This window comes from Falco cherrug, chromosome 2 (genome assembly GCF_023634085.1).
Source record: "Falco cherrug isolate bFalChe1 chromosome 2, bFalChe1.pri, whole genome shotgun sequence".
In the NCBI taxonomy this organism is placed as follows: domain Eukaryota; kingdom Metazoa; phylum Chordata; class Aves; order Falconiformes; family Falconidae; genus Falco; species Falco cherrug.
In genome coordinates, this window is record NC_073698.1 from 95048071 (window position 1) to 95060650 (window position 12580).

The following is a 12580-nucleotide window of genomic DNA, read 5'->3' on the forward strand; positions in this document are numbered from 1 at the left end:
GTCATAAATGTTTTGGGTGGGGGAGTTAGGGGTTAATAGTTTGGGTTGTTGCCATACCCATTCTGCGTGGTAGAAACCAACCATCCAGCTGGATACTTCCACAAATCAGGGACACTTCTCGCTGCCCTAAGTATTGCATCGCTGCACAGGCAATATAAACAGGGGACACAGCTTACAGGGACAAGAACGGGAACAATAAGTATTGTGACTTACCACACATAATTTCAGAATCTATTCCGGTGTTTGGTGCATTGCCACTATGTCAAACATATGATGACTTATGGCCCACTCACCCCTTTGCCCTCCTTGTATTTTCTCCTTATGCAATTAAAAATAAATGGGTTTAACTGTTAGTATTCTAGGCACATAATAGCATCTGAAAGTCAAGCCTGTATTTCTTCCAGTTCATCCATCAACAACTGATTTTGTAGGCTGTATTTTGTTCTTAGTTACTTGCAACTACAAGTTTTGCCAGCTGTCCTGATTTTGTTGTGATTTTTAATATTGGTTATTCTAAAAATTTTAGCTTCTGTGACAGGAGATCTCAGCTTCCATTAGACTGCAGGTTTCAAATCTGTGAAAAAAAAAATTTGCTGGTATGACCTCAGGTTTATGAGAACTAAAGCAATGCTAGATGGAAAAGGGTAGTTTAACTTCAAAATAATGTAATAAAGGAAAACCATACTTTGCTGTAGACTCAAAACAACACTAGAATTTCTGAAATGGTCTGCAGCAGACAAGAAAACATCCTGGGCTGACAAGAGGGTTTTTTATATATGTTTGGCAGCACTGAACCCTACAGTGAAGTAGCTCGCTTGGTCAATGTCTTGACCCACTCTCTTTCCCCTCTTCCCCCAGGATATCCAGTTAAAAATCTTACCCTCACATGCAGTTTAGTATATATTCCTCTATTTGCTGGCTTAGGATACCCAAACAATGCTTTTCAGCTCACTAAAATTTTTATGCTCAACAGCTAATTAGTGTTTATCCTGTAGCTACATTATAGAAACTGCAGTCATTAAAACCAGTTGTGAAGGCTGACATACAAAAGTAGTGCTGATTGACATGCAGAGTATGATTATCTTTCATTTGGTTGTGAGAGACTAAAATAGTGGACCAGATTTCAAAAGTTTATGTCATCACCACTTGAAGCTTTCCACTATTCTAGAGAAGAAAAAAAAAAACTAATCACTATTTCCCCTTTTTCTTTTTTGATTAAATGAGAACAATAAGGAAACTACCTGCCTAACAGCAAAAAGTAAATCCTTCAACAGGAAATTGCTTTCTTCTTTTTTTCATGACATTGTGGGTAGAAATGGTCTTGCCTGATGTAGGATGTAGTAATCCGCAAAGAACAAGAAAATGCTGTATCCTGGTAACTAGATGTTGGTTAAGTATTGGTCAGTTTAGCCAGGACAAGGACTGCAACAATTACTAGTCAGCTGGACTGGAGAAAACATACAATTCTGCTCCTGCAACAGAAAGTCTTTCCAGCAAAGATAGGAGAGCAGTGGAGTAGTAAGAGACTTTAAAATATCAGGAGAAATTGGACTACCAAGAGGCTCTGATTTATATAAAACTGAAGAATTTTCACCCATCTTGGTTTCATTGCAGTGCACAGTTTTGCAGATCTTACCACATAGCACACTCTATGATCTTCCTTACAGTTCCCATTCTAAAAAATGTTACACCCTAAAAAATTCACTCAGAGTAACCCAGGGTCTTTGTGGTTTTGTATCACAATGACTTCTGACTGTCTTTTATTTTTTTTTCTTCCAAATTACCAAATATCTTTATGGGGGAATATCTGTTGGGGGAAAAAACCCACAGCCTTTTAAAAGAACTGACAAAATCCCTGTTGGGTCTCCAGAAACAGTCTGCATATCAAGCTGTTTTGTTCCTTCCTTTCACAGTTATAATTTGCAAAAGACTCCATTGACCAATTTCTGCTCTCAGTTACAGCATTTAATTGTCAAGTGTTAGCAAATCATGGCTCTGGTTTCAAAAGAGTTGATCGTGAAAAATCTAGATTTAAAATAAACAGGTGCAGGGTATTTTTGATGTGTGTATTTTTAATATGTTAAATTTTAAAAATGTTAGTGTGCATTTGGGTCATGATTTCAAGAATTTTTCAGAATCTCCCTTAAAAAAAGTGAAAGCTACTATTTGCCTCTAATAACTTTTTTTTTCCCAAGGCTTTGGCTCGAAGAATAAACAGCAAATATTGGAGGCCTTGATATGGAATAGCAGCAGCTGACAGCATTACAGTCACATCTGTCCAAACGTATTATCTCTGCATTTTGAGACCTGTGATTCTATTGTCTTCAAATGCTGACCTGGTTCTCCCAAAGCTTGTTCTATCCTGCAAGTATAAAAACATAAAAAGTTGTTAAAGGAATAAGACTACTGAGAAAGCATAAAGTTTTGTCGTAAGATCCCTACAGTTGTTCCTACCACGCAATTACTTAGTATGTTCTTCATGATTTTGGCCACCCACTGCTCCCAAACTGCCCTCGATGTTCCAAACTTCCACATAGCTCCAGTCATCTCCCTCCCAGCTGTCTTCAAAATCTCCATTGCTTCCCTGCTTTGCTGTACGGCTTAGAATTTCTGCATTAGTTTCTAATGTGGCCTCTGGATATTTTCTGAATACTAAATATTTCAGCTGCTGCTTCTCTTTCAGATCCACAGCTCTATGATACACTATTTGGCTGCTATTGAAAACTCTTTGATTACTTAGTTTTACTTTTCTTTGTCAGCAGATACAGCTCCTACTGCCTCACCTACTTTATTCTGTAAAGAAGCTTCTTACATATATTCTGAAGGAAGATGCTGTCAAACAGCTTTCATCAATTTCTCCTAATACACATCTTAACACACCTTCCTCAGCTCAAATCATCATCTAACAAGTGGCACCTTATACAGTGAACCATTTATGGAGAGAAAAGAAAATTTCAAACTGCAAGTTATATAAATTTAGTTGTCTACTGTATGCTTTGTTATCAGGATGTTTTACATCAATAGCCTAGATTGTTCTTAGCCCCCTCCTTATCTCCATAGTGATGTTCTCTGCTTCTCTAACAGATTTTCTCCTAAACTACCTTTAATTGAGCAGCAGAAAATGTCTATTGGTGCTGAGCAACCTGGAAAACTCATCGCTATTTTTCCAGTCTGAGCTTTGATGACTATGTTTCAACTGCAGTAAGCAATTGTTTCTTTATTCTTGTAGTTATGACAGGTTACCAGACTTATACATATACATATGTCATCTCATAATGCTGCAGTTCTGCCAGACAGCTTGCAAAGCACCTTTCAGTATCTTATATTTAAAAAGCTGTATCTGGCATATGTGGTTTGCCCTGAGCATGAATTTTCTGTGACATAACAGTAGCAAAAATGGTCTACTGAAAGTCTTTTTGTAGGTAGTATAGTTTTTTCCTTTCCTACGGAGGAAAGGGCCAGACTAGGTGATTTCTTAAGATCCTTTATAAATCTTATTTTCTGTAAATCTAGATTTTGTCACTGCCAGGAGTTTCTTACAGGTTTCACAATAATATAATGCTTCATCACTTTTTCCATAGTAAGTCATCATACAGACATGACATTTTGTTCATACATCAGTGCTTCTCTTCAACTTCAGTACTAGCATTTATGTCCATTATGGAAGTGTTTTGAATATCAGCTAAGTTAAAACATCTTTTTTCATTTGCATTTTATTTATTCTGTAGTAAATGATAAATTGACCTTGACTGGCTCTTGAAGTGGCTTCTCATGGGGAACAGCAGTGGGTTCTTCATGCAGAAGAAAGAGTTCTAAACCCTCAGGAACTGTCACGTATTAAAATCTTGTCCAGCCAGCTTTGCTACATATTTGATTCCTTCTCAAGATGAGGTCTCAGATCCTGAAGTTTTTGTTGCAGCTTATCCCTCTTAGGAAGTTCCAAGTTGAAGGAAGTAATTTACTTGATAAGAAGTGATCTGATTCCCCTTGTTTTGTCCTAACAGTTTGGACTAGGATTCTTCAATTGGTGTTTCCCAGTGAATCATGAAACATTTTAATTTTTGCACAAAGTCTCTACTACTAGATCTTTTCTCAACTTTTTCTAGGAAAACAATCACATGCTGTTTTAATTCCTCTCTTTTCAAGTGTTTACAGAACTTCCAGTTTCTGTAATACCGCTTTCTTTAATTCCTTTTCACTGTTTTTTCCTTTCTGCCATGATTTTGCCCACTTGAACTCCAAAGGAACATTGGCTCATAATCTTCATCCTTGAAAACTGCATTTCACCTCTAATACCAGGGTTTTTACCTCTGATTTCCCCAGTTAGGCAACTGCCAGTCTTCAGCATCTTCTGTGTTACCACTTGCATGAGTAAATAAAGGTAAAACAGCAGACTAATCTTAGAATTAAATACTTCTTTGTAAGTCTGTATGTAGTCAAGATTGCTGTTGCTTTGCAGAACACAAGCTGTAGGGACTGCACTATTGGAGAATGAAGCGTATCAGTGCTAAGCTAAAGTGGAAGCAGATTGTCATCCATTCAGCTATCAGAGGCAAAAGACCAAGACTGTCCAGAAAACCATTTTCTACCCCTTTAAAAATAGCCTAGTTCAAGATAAAAGATCAAAGATTTCAGTTTCTTTTGCAAGACTAAAGCTTGTGTATTCTGCTTCAGGCTAATTTAGAAAGTTTTAGCTTGTTTTTTATGCATCTTAGTTCTAAGTCTGGGCAGCCATAGGACTCCAGCTTAGCCTGCAAGCCTGTCTGTTTATTCTCTGCTCTAATCTTCTACTAAATCAACATATCACCATGCTGTGTCTCAATTCTGTCAAATCACATTTTCCAAAAGAAAACCATTCTGCATGGACATTTTTGAGTGGCAAAAGATAAGGAAGCAAGCAAGAGAAGGAAAGAGATCGTGATCTGAGACTGCACTCTTTCATGTCATACTTCACAACCACAGGCATTTGCTTTTGGCTCTAGTCAGAGGCAGAACATCAGATATCTCTGTCAGATTTGGTCTGACCCAGTATAGCCTTTCTCATGTTGTTATGTTCTTGTGTTCTGACAGCACAGAAATCCAGAGTGCCACATCGAACTGAAGAAAAGTGTCCCTGAAAGCAGACAGCCCCTGGTCTGTTTTGAAAGTCACAGGGTAGATTGCTGTGATGTCTGCCATGCTCATTCTACTAACATTATTGAACTACTTCTATTTCAAAGGCAAGATCACCCATTCAGTTTACATAGGCTTTCCATCAGCTTTCGATTAAACTTGCTACAGGAAGTTTTTAGGAGCTGTCTTGTAGTTTCTCTGGCTGTGGTTATGCAATGAGACCCAAGAGGACTTCCTTGCTTCCACATCTGAGTGAATATTCCATGTCAGGACAAGATCTGCAAGTGGACCAGTGATTATCAGCTACCTCTTGATAAAAAAAATCAAGCACACTGAAAGAAGAGATCTGAAGTACACTCTAAAAACAAACCAGGACCAAAGAAGAACCCATCTATTAGTGAGTCAAAACTTCCCTTCTCTTTCCTGTTCCCACAGTATAATTGCTATGAATACTGCTAGTTATTTAAGAAATGTGCACAGAATCTTGATGTAACACCAGACAATAATATAAAAAGATTAACAAAGTAGAGCAGAAATAAAAATGAGAAAAATATTTTTGCTGAATCTGAAATTATTAAGTATCCCTACAATGTTGCTATAATCACACACACAAAAATAACACACACCAAATTAAAATTAAATTATTTCCTTTGATATTCAGAAAAGTCTTCTACTGAAGATTCTTTAAAGCTTTTTGTAATATTTGGGGAAAAACCCCACAGAAAATACCTTTAACCTACCTATGTATTCTTTCCAAGTATTTACAGTTATTACTGCAATTCTAACTAAGGATTTAGCAGAGCGAAAAAATACTTCTCCATATATATCTTGAAGAATGATGAATCAACTCCACCATAGTGTTATTAGTTGAGACAGCTGTACAAGTTGACTGTTTTACTCAAAACTGATGTGAGAAATATTTTCTTCACTAGATAAAGACAGGCATGCAAATCAGGTTTCACTAACACTGGCGTAACAAGTACCAAGGATTAAAAATTACATGAAACCTAGAAAGACTTGGTACTCCTAATCCACTGTAAAAGTCACTCTGTCTTTGAAATGTTTCTTCATGTTGCCTGTCTTCATATACAAACCAAACAAAGTGAAAGCTGTATCGCTAGTGTTTAGTCCTTTTTGATTATTCCAAGCTGATTTCAATGATAGCTTCATTAGTTATGTTCAGGATTGGACACACTTACTTTGTTATTACTCCAGGGAGAAATCACAGTGGCTTGTGTTTATTAGCTTCATTCTTATGAAAAACAAACTCTTTCTTTCCCCGTGATTGGGTGCAGACTTATCATGAGGTGGAAAGGAGAGTGAGATTGATACAGAAGCGCTGACTGCTATGGTGCTTGCATTCCCGAGTTATGTGAACTAGGAGCTGCCATGGGCTTGCTGAGACTGCTAGTTGGACTGCTAACCTCCTTAGTGAAAGGGTCATTAATCTGTAAGGATGACATATATGTAGAGAACATTTCTATTTTAAAGTAGACCTACTTAGGTGTTGAATGCTATATCACAATTGCTATGGGACACGGATTGTTTAAAAAAAAAAACCCTGATAAAAAGAATTTATTAAAATAGACTTAAAAATACAGCAGCTATTCCCACAGAGCTTGGCAACTGTACAACTGAGTACAGTTGCTTCACACTCTAAAAGTTTCCTCCAAGATTAGAAGGAACTAGAAACTTTCATATGTATATGTGCAAGTCTGCCATACATATGAATTATAGCTGCAAAAGCTGAAAGCATTGGTCATACAGGTCCAAAAACCGTATCTACATCAATGAGGTCTTGCAAAGACTTTAGATACTTTAACATGCTAAAAAATCTGGAGCCTTTACTAGGAAAAAAGAGTTATAAATGAGGGGAAAAAAGTATATGTATACAAAACTGCTTCAAATCATCTACACATTAATGTTCACTTCTATTATGAGGCTAAACAGAGAGGAATGAATATTGAAAAGTGCAATATGTCAGTGCATATTTGTTTCTGAAATTATTTTAAAACATTATAAATTTCTCAGTAGTTTTGTTTCAATATAATGGTATAATAATATCAGGTCCTAAAAGTATTACGTGGGTTTGGTTTCTGATCATGTCCTGTATCCTGACTTCAAATTATGCATGAAGTTCTGCTCTAATATTCTATGAAGCTTATTAATGAATAAAATTACTCATAAATAAAAAACATAATAATGCATCAGTTGAGGAACTTTATGATTTGGATGAAGGTTAAAGCTGTGTATATAAATATACTTGCCTTGTGTTCAAAGTCCATTTTCATCAAATCATTCTCCAAGGTTCATGTAGTATTTATATCAAAGGAGGATTCTGTATTTTCAAATCTTCTTTAAAATCTTTAAATACTTTACAAATATTTAAATCTTCTAATTTTTCCCTCTGCAAGTCCTGTAAACTTGTTTCCTGTTTCCTGTTCATCTTTATGGAACCATCTCAAAGAAAAAGGAAAATAAGGTACGTATGGTTAAAAAGAAATGTACAAAAACCTGAAGCCATTTCTTGCCAAGATGAAATTCACAGTAACAGGGATCTCCTGGGTTCTCCAAGAAATAAGAGAAAACAATATCCACGCTCTGCCCCTTTATCTGTCTTGTTCCTAAATTTCTCTTGAGTAGCTATATTGGAACCTCCACAGATCTCCATTAATTCTATCATTATATCCATGGACATGATTGCAGCCCTGACTTCTGCCTTTATATCTTCCTAATGGTAATGGAGGCCATGATTTGACCAGGCTTAATGAAATTTGTTTCTTTCTACCCTTAGCTAAGAAGCCTTAGTTAACCAATGTTCAAAACAGGTTCCAAGACACAACACTAGAAGTAACTAAAGATCTTCTGATGATTATAATACTGGTATCTCAAAGGGAGATGGAGAGTCCACAGCACCTCAGAGCTTAGTTGAACAGTGCTTGATCAATGTTTAATGGTTAAGTATTTGAGATGGTGCTTTCTATGCAGTTTTAAATACTGATCTTGTTGATTTTTTACTGGGAAAAGAAAAGTTACTGAAAATTGTACTTTTAAATGTAACAGTGTTTCAGACGTGGTAAATCTGTGAAGAGAGTTCTACAGAAAGACATGTCAAGTCAAAGATATGTACAGGTATAGATGGTATAGATGTGTCCTGTTGACTACAGAGCAAAAATGCAAGACAGTGGAAATACTATTAAGGATCATGTCAAGAATGTGTATATTGTCTGTGAAGCTCAAGAAGAGATCAGACACAGGCTTGTTTAACCACAAAAATCTGTGAGGTATTAATCAGGAGGAGGAGGGATTTTTCAAACTGTCATCAGAAGTCTAAATGGACAGCACCAAATGATACCTGGTGTCACTAAATCTATTGGAAAAACAAATGTACAGGGTACACTAGTCTTACAGACCAGCAAATGAAACCCATTCTAGAATTTTCCTTTGCACCAAGGCAAAGTAGCATGTAATTAAGTAAATCTCTTAGATTCCAAAACAGCGTCTGTGTGCAAACTCCCTATTGGTAATGACCCCCAAAATGATCTGCCAAACTGCCCCCGAGAAGTATTTGGGGAAAGCACTAGCTGGAAGGGCCAAGCTCACAGCAGGACACAGTTTAACAGTTTGTTAGCATAAAGGATCATGTTCTAAAGGTCAGCAGTAATCTCAGGCATGCTGAATCTCCTAGCACAGCCCAGTTATTCCAGAAAGTTCTTATGACAATGTTTTCTCCCTTGCCCTGTCCTCCCCACCACCACCACCCCACCCCCACCTCGCAAACTAGAAGATACTCATGAAGTGGCTATATTCAATTTGATTTTCACCAGAAAATGACTGAAAACTTAAAGGTGGGAAGCAAGCTTAGTGAAAGTGAATGAGAAGAGTTTATTATTGTAAGAAGAGGAATGAGTTAAAAGATTAGAAGAAAAAAAAGCCACACTGTAACCCACTCAAGGATCTGGCAGATGGAGTCCTCTGGAAATTTAATTTAGATGACAGAACACTGCCAGGAAGGTAGCAGTAACTGAAAAGGTCTATAAATGGAGAACAGAAAACCTCTCTGATGCAAGACAGAAAGCAAAGATAAGAAATCACTGTGGCTGTACCAAGAGTTTTATAAGATGAGAATTAAAGAGAAATCATGCAAGGCACAAAGGCATCCTTTCATAAGTATGAAGGAATCATATAAAGGATTAACACACAGGGATAAAGTCGGAAGGGTTAAGGGCTATAGCAAGGGTTCAAAAAACAAGAAGGGAAAGAAAGGAAAGAAGGGAAAGAAAGGAAAGAAGGGAAAGAAAGGAAAGAAGGGAAAGAAGGGAAAGAAGGGAAAGAAGGGAAAGAAGGGAAAGAAGGGAAAGAAGGGAAAGAAGGGAAAGAAGGGAAAGAAGGGAAAGAAGGGAAAGAAGGGAAAGAAGGGAAAGAAGGGAAAGAAGGGAAGAAAGGAAAGAAGGGAAGAAAGAAAGAAAGGAGGAAAGAAAGAAAGGAGGAAAGAAAGAAAGGAGGAAAGAAAGAAAGGAGGAAAGAAAGGAAGAAAGGAAGAAAGGAAAAGAAAGAAAGAAAGAAGGAAAGAAAGGAAGGAAGAAAGAAAGAAAAAGGAAGAAAGAAAAACAAAAAAGAGAAAAGAAAGGAAGGAAGGAAGAAAGCAAGAAAGAAAAAGAAAAAAGGAAGGAAGGAAGAGGGAGAAAGAAAGAAAGAAAAAGGAAAGAAAGGAAGGAAGGAAAAAAGAAAGAAGGAAAGAAAGAAAGAAAGGAAGGAACAAACGAACAAAGAAAAGAATGGAAGGAAGAAAGGAAGAAAGAAAAAAGGAAGGAAGGAAGAAAGAGAGAGAAAGAAAAGAAAGGAAAGAAAGAAAAGAAGGAAAGTGAAAAAGAGAAAGGAAGGAAGGAACAAACGAAGAAAAGGAAGAATGGAAGAAAAATAAAGAAAGGAAAAGAAAAAAAACAAAAAAGAAAAAGAAAAGAAAGGAAGGAAGAAAGAAAAAGAAAACAAGAAAGAACAAAAGAAAAAGAAAAGGAAGGAAGGAAGAAAGAAAAAGAAAAAGAAAACAAGAAAGAACAAAAGAAAAAGAAAAGGAAGGAAGGAAGAAAGAAAAAAAAAGATAGGAAAGAAAGGAAAGAAAGAGAAACAGAAAGAAAGAAGGAAAGAAAGAAAAAAGGAAGGAAGGAAGAAAGGAAGAAAAAAGATAGGAAAGAAAGGAAAGAAAGAGAAACAGAAAGAAAGAAGGAAAGAAAGAAAAAAGGAAGGAAGGAAGAAAGGAAGAATGGAACAAAGAAAGAAAGGAAGAATGGAAGTAAGAAAAAAAGGAAGAAAAAGAAAAAGAGAAAAAGGAAGGAAGAGAAAGAAAGAAAGAAAAAAAGAAAGAAAAGGAAGGAAGGAAGGAAGAAAGGAAGGAAGAAAGGAAAGAAGGAAGGAAGAAAGGAAAGAAAGAAAAAACAGAAAAAATAGAAAGGAAAGGAAGGAAGAAAAAAGAAAACAAGAAAGAAAGAAAGAAAAAGAAAAGGAAGGAAAAAAGGAAACAAAAAGAAAGAGAAAACAGAAAACAAGAAAGAGAAAGAAAGAAAGTAGGGAAGAAAGAAAGAAAAAAGGAAGGTAGGAAGGAAGGAAGATAGAGAGAAAGAAAGAAAGAAAAAGAAAAAGGAAAGGGAAAAAAGAGAAAGAAAGAAGAAAGAAAGAAAGGAAAAGGAAGGAAGGAAGGAAAGGAAGTAAGGAAGTAAGGAATGAAGGAAAAGAAAGAAGGAAAGAAAGAAAGGAAAAGGAAGAAAGGAAGAAAGAAAGAAAGGAAGAAAGGAAGAAAGAAAGGAGGAAAGAAAGAAACAAGAAATAAAGAAAGACAAAGAATGAAAGAAAGAAAGAGAGAAAAAGAAAAAGGAAGGAGGAAGGAAGAAAGGAAAAAAATAAAGAGCTAAAGAAAGAAAGAAAGAAAAGAAAGAAAAAAGAAAGAAAGAAAGAAAGGAAGAAAAAAGAAATACAAGCACATTTGCTTACCAGGAAAGGAAGTGCTTATATCTGCTGACTGTCATGGAAACCAAGGGAAAAAATTAGGTCTTTCTTTTCCATGTCAGGACTCTGATGATCAGCTCATTTCCAATGGTTGAAAGGGATTGCTCTGCACAGAACAGAGAAGAGAGTGGAGAGATAGAGAAGCAAATTCAAATGGCCAAATGTAAACATTCCTAGAAAGTAAAATGCTTTTGACACAGTCTTCCATAGTATCCTTATAGCTAAAATAGTGAGATGTGTACTTCTGGGGTGTGTGTTAAGGTGATTGGAATATTGCTTTGCTCATTAGGCTCAGTGGTTTGTGGTCAACTGTGCAAAGTTCAGCTGGCAGCTGATTACCTGCTGCTTACTTGAGGGATCAATACTGCAATATTGATCTAATACAGATCTAGAACAACTAGAACTACTAAAACTGTTTTATTTCTTTCTTAACAACCTGAACAATGGGACAGAGGTACGCACTCAGGTAGTTCATGAACAATACCAAATTGAGGAGAGTGGTTGATATGCTGGAGGGCAGGCCTGCTATTCAGGCGCCCCAACAGGCATAGAAATGTACCACCAGGAACCTCAAAACATCAGCAAAGGTAAATGGCCTGCACCTGGACACCAAGAAGCCCAGGCACCAGTACATGCTGGGGACTGAACAGCTACAACACAGCTTTAAAGAAGAGGACCTGGAGTTCCTGGTGAACGACAAGTTGCATATGAGCCATGAATCCACCTGTGGCAAAGGCAGCGGGTGCCATCCTGGGCTGCATTATCAGGAGTGTGGCCAGCAAGCCAAGGCAAGAGTCTCCCTCCTCCTCTCCTCAGCACTTTGGAGACCCCTTCTGGGGTGATGTGCAGAGCTTTGAACTCCCTGGTACAGGAAAGACACTGACACGCTGGAGTGCATCCAGCGGAGAGCCACCAGGGTGGTTAGGCGGCCAGCACACATGATGGAAAGGGAGAGAGTGAGAGAACTGCGCTGGTCCAGCTCAAAGACGACAGAGAGATATGCCTGCTGTCTCCAGCCACCTGCTGGGAGATGACAGAGATGGTGGAGCCAGAGTCTTTTCAAAGGTGCACAATGATAGGAGGAGAAGCAATGGATACAAGCTGGAATGCGGGGAAATCTGATTAGAGACAGAAAAACTTATTTCACCTTGGGGTGGTCCAACACTGAAACAGGTTGCCCGGAGAGGCTGTGAAACCTTTGTCCTTGGAGATACTCAAAACTCAAAAAGACCCTGAGCAACTCAGTGTAATTTGATCTACTTCAGAAAGGAGACTGGAGTAGATGACCCCCAAAAGTCCCTTAAAACATACATGATTCTATGATTATGAAAAAGTGCTGATTGCTTTTGAAGGCAATCAAGAGATGGATGTGCTAAATACCTGAAAGAAACCATCCCTTTCCTTTCTCAGAAACTGTTTCCTCTGAAAACTATTAACGTGCCTGCAGTAGAAACTCGTATTTTTT